The following is a 13,456-nucleotide window of genomic DNA, read 5'->3' as shown; positions in this document are numbered from 1 at the left end:
CAAAATTAATATCCAGAAATCAATTGCATTTGTATACACCAATAACAAACTATCAGAAGGAGAAAATAAGAAAATAATCCCATTTACAATTGCTTCAAAAACAATAAAATACTTAGGAATAAATTTAACCGAGGAAGTAAAAGACCTATACTCAGAAAATTATTGAAGAGAGAAATTAAAGAAGATACAAATAAATGGAAACATATACCATGCTCAGGATAGGAAGAATTAATTTAGTTAAAATGTCCATACTACCTAAGGCAATATATAGATTCAATGCAATCCCTATCAAATAACCAATGACATTTTTCACAGAACTAAAACATATAATTCTAAAATTTATATGGAACCATAAAAGATCCCAAATAGTCACAGCAATCTTGAGAAATAAGAACAAAGTGGGAGGTATCACGCTACCTGACATCAAATCATACTGCAAGGCTATAGTAATCAAAACAGCATGGTATTTGCATAAAAACAGAAACATAAATCAATGGAACAGAATAGAGAGCCCAGAAATAAATCCATGCCTATGGATTTAATGACCATGCCTATAGTCATTTAATCTATAATAATGAAAGCAAGAATTTACATTGGGTTAAAGACAGTTTATTTAATAAATGGTGTTGGGAAAATTAGACAGACACACGTAAGAAAATGAAGTTGGACCACCTTCTTATGCCATATACAAGAATAAATTCAAAATGGATCAAAGACTTAAATGTAAGACCTGAAACCATAAAACTCCTAGAAGAAAATATAGGAAGTAAATTTGCACACGTTACCCTCAGTAATATTTTTACTGATATATACCCTCAGACAAGGGAAGCAAAAGGAAAAATAAATATGTGGGATTACATCAAACTAAAAAGTTTTTTTCACAGCAAAGGAAACCATCAACAAAACAAAAAGGCATCCTACTGAATGGAAGAAGATATTTGTCAGAGATACATCTGATAAGGGGTTAATATCCAAAATTTATAAAAAACTCATACAAGCTCAGCACCAAAAAAACAAACAACCCAATTAAAAAATGGGCAGAGAACATGAAGAGACATTTCTCTAAAGAGCACATACAGATGTCCAACAGACATATGAAAAAATGTTCAACGTCACTAATCATCAGAGAAACGCATATAAAAACCACAATGATATACCACTTCACCCCGGTCAGAACAGCTATCATCAATAAATCAACACACAAGTGCTGGCGAAGATGTGAAGAAAAGAGAACCCTTGTGCACTGTTGGTGGGATTGCAGATTGGTGCAGCTGCTATGGAAAACTGTATGGAGGTACCTCAAAAAATTGAAAATGGAACTACCTTATGACCTAGCAATTCCACTCCTGGGTGTCTATCGAAAGAAATCCAAAACTAATTTGAAAAAAATATATATGCACCCCTATATTTATTGCAGCACTATTCACAATAGCCAAGATATGGAAATAACTAAAATGCCCATCGATAGACAATTGGATAAAGAAACTGTGGTATATTTATACAGTGCAGTGTTTCTCGGCCATAAATAAGAATGAAATCTTACCATTTGCAACAACATGAATGGATGCAGAGAATATTATGCTAAGTGAAATAAGTCAGACGCAAAAAGACAAATACCATATGATCTCAATTATATTCGGAATCTAAAGAACAGAATAAATGAACAAACAAAACAGAAATAGACTTAGAGATATAGGAAAAAAAAGAAACAACACCTGAGGGTTGCTAGATGGGAGGGAGGTGGAGATGGGGAGAAGGTAAAGGGATTAGAAAGCACAAATTAGTAGTCACAATATTGTCATGGGGATATGAAAGACAGTTTGGGGAATATAATCAATAATGTTGTATGATTTTGTTGGGTGTCAAATGGGAACTTGTCTTATTAGGGAGAACTTTCATGGACTGTGTAGATGTCTGGCCACTGTGCTATATACCTGAAGCTATAACTGAATAATATTGTATGTCACCTGTAATTTAATACATATATTATATATATTAAATATATACATATTTAATACATACATATTTAATATAATATATAATTATATATGTATATATATACATATATACATATATACATATATATACATATATATACATATATATATACATATATATATATATATATGTATATATATATATATATAGTCATGGGATGTGGAGTACAGCATAGAGAATAGAGTCAATGGAACTGTAACAGCTATACATGATGTCACAGGGGTAGTAGATTGGGGGAGGGAGGTTATCACTTTGTGAGGGGTGTAGATGTCTAACTAGCACATTGTTTTGTACACCTGAAACTAATTTAAAAAACAAAAAGACTGGGCTGTATTTCAGCTCCTATCAATCCCCTCTGCCAGGCACCCTTGTGGAAGGCACAACTCCATCTCTGTATGCAGTAGCTCTGGACTAAAGGAGCCTAAGGTATGTCGATGATTTTTGGTCTCAGGCAGGAAATGCTCCCTAAGTTTATCGCACACAGGTGACTATATATAGCATCTTCTAAAAAAATGTTTCTCAAACCTGACTGCATTGGAATCACCTCGGGAACTTCCAAAAATCCAGGCCATCCCAGACCAATTACATTCAAACCTTTAGTACTTTTTAAAGCTCTTCAGGTGGTTTCAGAGTTGAGAATACTATTCCACACTAAGCAGTTAAGAGACCTAGTAACAATACTAAATACAAATCCTTGGCATTGTCCCATCTAAACTTCCCCATTTCAGTGTATGTATCATCTTCAAGTGCATTTCCTTTTACTGTTCATAGAAAGGTGTCATCACTTTACTTCTAAATTTAAGTCAACCTTTTGTTTGGGCCAAAACTGAAGGAAAAAAAGTTGTCTTAAAAGAAGAAATACAGGGATATGAATTTAGTGATTTATGGAATGATAGAAGGAAATATTTAGAATTACATTTGGAAGGGAAAAAATGGCAAGAATGGAAGACTATCTCAATAACAAACTATTTTTTTTCTATCTTTAAATCAGGTAAAGTAAAGGCTGTTTTCTAAAGTCACATTTTAACATGTGAAATACAAAGACTTATAGGGCAGACACAGAATGTACTGTATTTTGAATAATAAACTGAGATGCAGATTGATCACGAAATCTAAATATTTCAAATCATCTGCTCCCTTGCTCTCTGAAACAGATTATAGTAGATGTTTAAGAAGGGAATAGAATAAAAGCAGAAGTCATAATCTTCAGAAAGAAAATCATTACAGAAGCTTAGAAAATAGACTTGAGCATATAGCACTTGGGTAATTTAGAAAAAAATTGAAAGAGCAAAAGAAAACGGCTTAGAAGATGCTATTTTTATTCTCTCTGTCTCTTTTGCTTATATATATTTTCTAAATTTTCTACAGTGAACATGCAATTAATTTTATAAAGAAAGACAAAGTTATGCTTTCTAAAGAATGAAGAAATACTTCATCATTCTGATTTCACATAAATGAAACAAAGGCAAATAATGTAATATAAAGCTCTCTTTTTTTCATGTACCCAATGCTGAGAAAGCTGTCTTCATTCTAGTTATAGACAAGCCGATAGATAGTGTCTCTGGGATTTAGAACAAAGGAGGCTATAAAACCAAAATTGCCCAAATGATTATTGTATATTCTGGTTTTTGACATTGTTTTGATTCCTTTTATAATTATTTCAAACACAGCAGTGAAGCCATAGATACAACAGCACTGAGCTGGGTAAGCATATGGAAAACAGGGCAGTGTAAGATTATTGCTTTTCCCATCTAATATTTATTCTGATTAGTCACATTCTGACTGTTCAGCTGAGCAAATCATAGCAGAACTATTTCCATATGGCATTTCCAGAAATGACACTTCTGAAAAAAATGTTTGTCTCTAATTGTGGATTAAGGTAATCAGAGAGTGGCTCTCAAATGTAAACTAAATCAAATAATCCTGAGTGCATAAATTGCACTGCTAGTTAGCATAAGTTTCCATGATCTGAGCATAAAGGAAATGAAATAAATCTTAAAGCTATCAGGCAAGTAAAAATTTGAATTAACATGGAAATAAAATTCACAGCATGGAATAATAAAAGGAGCCCAGCTTTGAAAACACTCAGAATTCATCTCCAATCCCAGGTATGCTGTGTGATTTGTACAAGTTGCTAACATTGCTTTGACCGAATTTTATTGTCTGTGAAAAAGGATTTTAATAACTTTTTAAAACAATTGTTGTTAGGATGAAATTAGCTATCAGTGTATAAAGTATAGAACTTGGCACACAGTAGGTGCCAAGCCAACAGTAGCATTTACTTTAGTTTCTATTAGGTCTCCATCATTAAATATCTTTTTGCTACATGGGGAGAAAAGGAATTTTATAAGATATATTTTTTGTAACATTTAAGACTAATATAGTTCAACAGACTAGACAGTGCACAATTTGCCCTTAAGAAGATTTTTTTCAAAAAGGAATTTTTAAATCAGAATAGCCCCTTTCCAAAAGTTAATCTCCCTGACTCAATTTTCTTGTCTGTAAAGTGAGAATACCAACCCCTCTATGTCACAGGAACCTGCAAGGCTCTAACAAGATAATGCAAATAAAAAGCTTTTAAAACTGTACATAGGTAGCAATTTCAGTTTAAAAGTTTAAGCTATTCGGTTTAAAAATATGTAAATATTGTTGGTATTTTTCTCTTTGACCAAATCTTTCTATTCTCTTAGGAGAAAACAGCTTCTTTCTCTCTAACTAATATGAAACACCTATTTGTTCTTTCCCTAAAAATGTGCTTATGCTCGAACTGTATTAATTGTGATATGCTACATATACCATACATTTCATTCTTAGCTTAATTGCCCTAGACACTAATTACCAAAAACAAGAAGCTAGGGTTATGTAACACTGTGTATTACAGTATACATTTAGAACTACACTAGAAATAACTTTAGTAAGTTCATCATGAACTTACTAAAAGCTTTTTAATTTCTATACTAATAATCAGGGATGAAATATAAATGTTGCCTATAAATTATTGCTAATTAAAATAGTTTAATAGTAAATCAATCATTAATATTGTGATATCTCTTTAATTAATGGGTTAATGAAGATGACTATGTGATCACAACAAATGTTTTCACTACTTTAAACATGATTCAACTTATATAAATAAGATCTTACGTTTTGGGGATAAAACCACTTTACATTTTTGTTTTGAGAACCTTCTTGATTTTGTGTAAGATAATTAAATTAAAGATGTAAGAAAGTTCCTTGAACACTACTATTTTCACACAGAAGTTTTATCGGAAGTGGTTCAACTTCTGGGTTCCCAGGTTGCTGCTAAGTAGATCACTGCTTGTCCATATATGTAAAAAGACCCAAAGGGAAGAATACTTTGACAAGTACTCTACAAAAGGGACAGAAGGCGGTGGGGGGTATGAGGCGGAAAAGCTTACTAAAAATGCTCAATTTATTTAGTCCTAATGATGGAGGAGAATAAATACGAGATTGGGGTACAGAAACAGCCACAGAGGGGTCACGTCCTTCTCATCCATTCTATGTGGTTTCTTTTTGTGCCAAGGGTGGGATATGGAGGCCAAGAGCAAAGATTTCCCCACAGAACTGAAACTGCACCAGGTAGAGCAAGGAATTATCTCAACGGGCTGCATAAGAAGCTGATTCAAAACATGTGGGGGCAGCAAAGAGCTACTCTGCAAAGCCCAGGGGCCAACAGGTGAGTGTGTGGTTCATTTTATAAAATCAAAGGAGGGTATCTGGGCTTTGCTGGGAGATCAGGGATGGGGGTGGGGTAAGGACAGGTAAGACACAGTACACGGGAGCCCAAACAGGCAGCATAGTTGAAAAGAGGGCTAAATCCAATCATTCATTTGAAAAATATTTGTGCACATTTACTTTGTGCAATGCATTGCATTCAGTATTGGAGATGTATACTCATATAATTGCATTCTCAGAGAGTCAAGTCTACAGGAACATAGACAAACAATTGAAAGCTATTTACAATACAACATGATAAGCCTTAGGATGGAGGAGATACAATAAGCTAAGAACTTCATTTAGAAAAACACTTGACTTGAATCCGCCTAATGGAGAAGGCTTCCTGGAGGAAGTGACCAAAAATCTCACAAGTACTTGAGTCAAAGAATAGGAAGGTAGTTAGGGTGAGAGTGTTCCTGACCAAGAGAAGACTATAGGCAAAGGCCACACAGATTTAGATGCATGGGCTGGGGCAAGATGAGGTTGGAGTGATAACCAATGGGCAACTCATGAACAGCCTTGTAAAACTGGCAGTGAGTTGGCATTTTATCACGGAACAGCAAGAAGCCTTGGAATTTTTAAGTAGCATCTGTTGGCACACCCCAGGAAATGCAATTTAAAATATCTCTGCAGGTGATCTAAAGCACAGCTGCACTTAGAAACCATTGCTTTAGGACAAATAGACCAATTCAGCAACAAAAGCACTTAAAATGTTTGCTGTGTTAGCTCAAGGTTCCCAGCAAGGTTGTCTGATTCCCGGGGACTTGCTTGCCCCAGAGGGTTCTCATGTTCTCACTGTTTGATCAGTTCCACTGATCCTTCTTCAGCAAGGAATCATGGTACTTCAGACCAGTAGCTTAAATCAGGAGGCTCCCTGTAAACTGTTGGAAGTGTTTGCCAGTTCTGGGCAAACAAGGGTGACCAATTGGTCCAGTTTTCTTGGGACCATGAGCAGGGTCCCACAAAGTGGGACTTTTGAAAATCATGTTGGTCATCCTAGGGCAAACAAAAGTGGACAGAAGACTGGATATTCTAAAATGACCCTGCGTCTTGCAGGGCAGCCATAGTGGACTTACGATACTCAGGAACTGAATTTCATTGACAGCTTTCCAAAACTTAGCTTTCTTAAAAGGAAAAATGCCATTATTGATAATTATTCCTGGTGACAATTTTAACTGTTTTTTAAACTTGTGTGATTTTCTAATTTGTGGGGAAAAACCTATAATGAGTAGGAAAGAATGTTTAGTTCTTATACTTGTGAATGGAAAAGGGGCCCCATATTAAACAAGTTCAGGAGACTGAAAATAACCACATAAGATGGCATGAGCATAAAAAAATTTTCATAAGTAAATCGGTCATGGCAGGAAGTAACATCTATAGCCAAAAGCTTCCTTCATAAAGTTAATCTGTGTCATTAAGTGGGCCTGTCTATTGTCTTTTTGCACCTAAGATGACATCCTCGGAATGTCAGTAATCCTTTTTCTGGACCAGAGCTGGAAACTACAAAATATCTTGTTATTATCATCTGATTACCAGCTCTACGTGCTGTAAAAAGCAAACTATTAGCTATCCAGCACCCCACCTATGTAAAAGAAGTACCTGTCTCTCCAATTTACTTTTATCCAATCCCAGTGATTTCCCTGCTTTGTTTTCTCCGACCCCCTTAATTTACCACCAATGGATTTCATGTCACCCTCCTCTTTTGATTCTATGTATAAAATAAGCTGCAAGCCACCATTTTGTGGACTATTTTCTCAATCTGTTAAGATTTTGCTTCCCGGCAATTATCGTCAGTTTGGTTCAAATAAACTCTTATACGCTTTCTGGATGTTTTTCGTCAACATACCCATGTGACACAGCTTTTTCTACACTTCTAAAATGGGAATGTGTGTAACTCTGGGAAGACAGCGTGGAATCAAATGAGCCTTGGAGCCTTGAGTCCAACACGGTGCATCCTCCTGAAGCACTAAAATTACTTCAAGACTTGGAGTGAGTGGTAAATAATTTAAAAACCTTTCAAAACATTGATAAAATTTTCATATTTACTTGAATGTTTAGGGAAAAACTCTAGACAAAAAACACTTGCTTGAGGTGGATAGCTTGGGATAAATTCTTAGACAATGCCACCATGATTCCCAATACAGTGTCCTACTCACCCAGGTCGAGACGGAACATATAGAGGTGGGAAGTTTGAGAAGCCTGCTCCTGCTTTCTGTCACTGCACATATCGAACAAGGCAATTCCCTGCCGATAGCTGCTGACTTTTAAGTGGTGGAAGCATTTTGAGGAAAGAATAGATCTATTTCTCTGCTCATGGAAGAACCATAATGTCACAGTTCCTAAATGCTATCACTTTTTGTATTATTTAGTTAGCTACCTAAATATGGTCTTATTGCTACCATGAACCAAGGCGCCGTAGAAAAGATGATTCTGGAAGACCAAGGCATGCTGATTCCGTGAAAGCTTTCCCATTCTGGGAACTCAACTCAATGTTCTGTATCTATTTAAATAAAGTGATCTATTAGTTTACTTGTCTATTTCTTTATTCGGCTGTGAGCTACTTTGACGACAGGGACTGTGTCTACAGTCAGCCCACATGACAGGCACTCAGTAAATATTTATTGAAATAAAGAAAAGTAAAACAAGTGATGTGAAGTCAGAGAGACATAAACTGGCACCGAAAATCTCCGAACAACCTTAACTACTTAGCCTTGTTTAAAAGATCTAAACAATTACATTTTGTCAACTTCTACTCTTCCATCTGACAGACTTGTCTACAGTTTAGGAGTCTCTTTGTTCTTAAATTTATTCCAAAAGAAAATTATGTAAACTGAATAAGGAAACAGTACATTCCACCAGAATGTTGCAACAGGAAATGGACTATCTTGAACTCTCATACAAATTGAATTATACTATTTACCCAAGTTAGGTAAGTAGGAATATTATAAATGTATTACAAGAAAAAAGCTATGTAATTATGATGGTATTAGCTATTACTGAAGAAATCAAATGCATTTTGTCTCCTGAATTTTAGAAAGCAAAGTTAACATGATTAGTAATACAGTATATAAGGAGAAGATTCAGACATGGTTAGTTTACAGAGCCACTGAAACTAAAAATGTGTCTTTTGGTTTCTCTGGAGAAATCTCTCTCCATAACTATATGGTCAATTGTAGCCTAATAGTCTATACAGTCTATAAGATACTCCTTTCTAGTACTTCAGACTGAAAATCATCCAAAAGGTATATTTTATTAAAATATCACAAGCAGATGCTATTTTCATGTTAAAACTTGCTTTAATTATCACCCATAATAGCTTGAATTTTTAAAAGTATAATTTCTTGAAATCCCACTGATTTTTTTTTTTTTTTTGCAGAAATAGAAAAATACATCCTAAAATGCATATGGAATTTCAAGGGACCCCAAAGAGCAAAAACAATCATGAAAAAAAACAAAGTTAGAAGGTTCACACTTTCTAATTGAAAATTTACTATAAAGCTATAGTAATTAAAACACTGTTGTACTGGCATAAATACAGATGTATAGACCAGTGGAATAGATTAGACAGCCCACAAATAAACCCTTGCATATATGGTCAAATAATTTTCAATAAGGATACCAAGACCATCTCAACAAACGATGGGAAAACTAGAATACACATGTAAAAGACTGAAGTTGGACCCTTACATTATACCATATACACAAATTAACTCAAAATGAATCAAAGACCTAAGTGGAAGAGCTAAAATTCTTATAAGAAAACATAGGGGGAAAACATCATGACACTGAATTTGGCAATGATTTCTTGGATTTGACATGAAAAGCACAGGCAACAAAAGAAAAAATAGATAAACTGAACTACACCAAAATTTGAAACTTCTGTGTATCAAAGAACACAATCAACAGAGTGAAAAGCAAACCACAGAATGGGAGAAAATATTTGCAAAAATAAGTCTGGTAAGGGATATATATCGAGACTATATAAAGAACTCCTACAACTCAGCAACGACAACAAAAAGAACTGATTAAAAAGTAGGGGGGAAAAAGTAGGTAAAGAGCTTAAATAGACATTTCTGTAAAGATATACAAATGGCTAACAAACACATGAAAAGATGCTCAACATCACTAATCATTAGGGAAATCAAAAAAGTACAGTAAGATACCACTTCAGTACTCTGGTTTCTCTTCAGGCTGTATAAATCTTTTGCCTGTTACTAAAGATTTCTGTGGAGAAAAGCAACTGTGAGTTTTAACCCAATTAAAAAAAAAAGGATACAACTTCATATGCATTAGGATGGCTATCATCCATAAAACAGAAAATAAGTATTGGCAAGGATGTGGAGAAATTGGAACACTTTTGCACTGCTGGTGAAAATGTAAAATGGTTTAGTCACTATGGAAAACAGTATGGTGGTTCCACAAAACATTAAAAATGTATTAATACATTAAAAATGTATTAATGAATACCAAATGAATAAGCAATTCCACTTCTGGGTATAAACCCAAAAGAGTTGAAAGCAGGGACATTCATGTTCATAGTAGCATTATTGACTCTAGCCAAAAGGTGGAAACAACCCAAGTATCCATTGGCAGACGAATGGATAAACAAAACGTGGCATATACATACAATGCAACATTATTCAGGCTTAAAAAGGAAGGAAATTCTGACACATGCTACAACAGGAATGAACCTTGAAGGTACTATGCTAAATGACATAAGCCAGTCACAAAAGCACAAATACTATACAGCTCCACTTATATGAGGTAATTAGAATAGTTAAATTTATAGAGACAGAAAGAATAGTGGTTGTCAGGGACAAGGGACACAGGCAGGGAGAGTTGTTGTTTGATGTGTACAGAATTCCAGGTCTGGAAAATGAAAAAATGTCTGGAGTTGGATGGGTGGTGATGTTTCACAAACTGAATGCATTTAATGCCAATGAATGGTACACTTAAAAACGGCAAAAATGGTAAATCTTATGTATATTTTACCACAGTTTAAAAAAACTTAAAAGTACCTTGTTCGTCCTCAAAAAAAATTTGAATAAGGAAAGAGAATAAAAATCATCCCCAATCCTTTGTCTAGAGATTCCCACTTTTAAAAAAGGTGAAATTCAAAAAAAAAAGGTAAAATTCCATGTAATCCATTATAAACGTGCTGTCATATTTTTTTGATTAGTTAGTTGAATGTTATAGTCATCTGTGGACTAAAACACATTTTCATTACTTATGTGGTTTTCTTCTTTCTTCTTTTTTACACACATCGGGATATTAATAGTGTGACAGCTGCTGTGTCTCGGATTCGAAATTAGATAAGGTCACAGGCTCCCCCTTGCAGTGCTGTGACAGTACAGTGTATAATTTCTTAAATTCCAAGACTAGAGCCTTTTTGTTCTGTGCTCATCAAGACCTTGAGCAGAGCCCTTAAACTGCCCACCCCTTTGTGTAATCAGGTCCAGCAGATAAAGTCCAGCTTTCTATGAACCAGTTGAGAAGCTGAATTCCTTAAAACAAGAGAGTAGTCATCGCTAAGGCACAACTAGATGATTATTTTCTCACTGGGGTTGTTTATCCAGCTCTGTAAATTTAATCCCCTCAACATAAACCCACTAGATAAGATCCAGGACAGATAAAGCGTCTGTACCAGATCTGGTACTAGACATCTCTGTAGAGATAGCTCTGGTACATATGGCTCTGCTTATTAGGTTAAACTTTCTTCACCTCCTTCCTTTCTCCTATGATTGTCTCCTTTTCAGATGGTCTCTAGAAGTTATTTTTCAAACTTGAGCAAAGTCCTTCAGTGTGATCCTGTCTGGAGGATTGACTGGCAGAGTGGCCTTGCCACAGGGCTATTTGCATGAGGAACCAAGACTCTTCTGGGAAACAGCTGATCCCATGGGAGGAAGGGAACCATTTTGGTTGAAGGACAATGGAGCAGGGTCAGAGGGGAAGGGTGAGTCTGAGGGCAGCACAGTGTCTGTCACTCAGACTCCCCTCCAGCCCAGCCCCCGCCACTCATGCCTGAGTCCCAGTGTGAGGGCCTGCCATAAAAGACCCAAATAATCAGTAGAGGAATTGGTAAATTAGAATTCAAGGCATTGAGCTTCTACAGTAAGGGGGAAGGCAGGAAGGGGCAGCCCTCTGTATCTTGCATCATGCTCTCAGGATAGACATCAGCCTGAGCAGCCTCCAAGTAGACAGCAACTGATATAAACAGAAGAGAAAGACTTTGGGGCACAAAGAGCAGCGCTGGCTGGGCTTCCAGCAGGCTCTTACAGGGGCGGCCATCATTACCACAGTGGGTTGGAGCAGGAAAAAAGGGCAAAATGGCAGCGGCCAAATGGTAGCGCTGAGGACTGGGTGGAACATTTGTGGGTCATCCTGTGAGGACTTCCATTCCAGCCTTTCCCACAGAGCAGGTGAGCAGAGGTAGAAGGGGGGAAAACTGGCCTCGTGGCTTTGGTTTTATCCTGGTGAGGGCTGAAAACTACGGGTAATACTTTTTCAAATGGGAAAAAACTTCAACTAGACACGGTAAGACTACATCATCAAGGTAGACTTTATACATGTGGTTTATTTGAATCACATAACATTGAGTTCCTTTGGATTTGTGGTGTTTTTTGATGTATTCATTGCAGCCCTTGACCTAAATAAATTCTACAGTTATGACATATATTTGACCAACTTAGAACAATTAGAGTTTAATTTTTTGAACAAAAATACAAGCAAATCTCAGCCATTATGAACCTATGGGGAATGTCACACTTACATTTACTTTATAACTAATTGAGAGTTAGTACTTTAAATACTAAAGCTTTTTCATTTTAAGGGTTTGGGAATAAGGACATCCTGTAATCAATTAGAAAGTCCCTCCCCTCTTAAAAATTATAATGTACATAAGTAAATATCTTTTTGAGAACTTATAGTGGTCATCTAAATATCAATTGTCCTGCTGTGCTGAAGATGTATATTGTTATGTGGTTCCTTGATCCACTTGCTTTTTGTCTTTCTTTTTATACAAGTTCCTGATGTAAACTTAGAGCTAGTTTTTTTGTTTGTTTGTTTTTGCTTATTTTTACACCTACTCAAGAGAAGCAGTGTGGTAGAAAGATCAGGCCCTTGGGAATCTTGAGTTAGAAACACACATCAGCACTACTGCAAATGTGACCTTGAATGAGTGAGTTAGCTTAGCTTCTCTAAACTTAGTGTCTTTATCTGTAAAATGGGTATAGCAGTAGCTACCTCACAGGTTTTACATGGGCTAATATATAAAGATACCAAATGTTACCCTTTGGGAATCAAACAGACAAATAATGGCTCCAATGACCTTCAACCAGTTAACTCTGAACTTCAGTTTCCTTACCTGTATGACAATGAAATATATATGAAGTGACTAATAATAATGTCCGGAATACTGTATATGCCCAATAAAAGGCAATTTCCTCTTTTCTTTTCTCGTAAGAGTGAATTGGCTGATGCAGAACAGCTGAACTACTGGGCAACATAACCAAAAGCCTTTCCACAAACTGAATCAATAAATCAAAGGCTAAGTTTTTTCTCATCCCTGTTGCTCTCAATATCCTGTGACTGCCCAAACCACTCATAACATCAGAGATTCCTATGCCACAAACCTAACAGATAACCGGCAAACCCATGTTGGCTTATCCTGTGCTTCTGAGCTTCCTGCACTATTTGTTGATGTGATTTGAAGGAGAACTTC

The 13,456-nt window shown here is 35.9% G+C and overlaps 1 protein-coding gene and 1 non-coding gene across 6 annotated transcripts in view; one reads left to right on the top strand and one right to left on the bottom strand.

Moving 5' to 3' along the window:
- The window catches only part of FILIP1 (filamin A interacting protein 1), a 228,872-nt gene that overhangs the window by 61,714 nt on the left and 153,702 nt on the right, over positions 1-13,456 (bottom strand). The gene's annotated exons all lie outside the window — the stretch shown is intronic.
- LOC141572026 (U5 spliceosomal RNA) lies at positions 9,907-10,022 on the top strand. Its single transcript, XR_012497037.2, has one exon. It is a non-coding gene; the product is annotated as a U5 spliceosomal RNA (small nuclear RNA).

The sequence above is a fragment of the Rhinolophus sinicus genome, chromosome 2 (assembly GCF_057876585.1).
Source record: "Rhinolophus sinicus isolate RSI-liver-muscle chromosome 2, RSI-T2T, whole genome shotgun sequence".
Taxonomy (NCBI): Eukaryota; Metazoa; Chordata; class Mammalia; order Chiroptera; family Rhinolophidae; genus Rhinolophus; species Rhinolophus sinicus.
The sequence above is the reverse complement of the archived record's forward strand: the minus strand, read 5'-3'. Positions and strand labels throughout refer to the sequence as shown.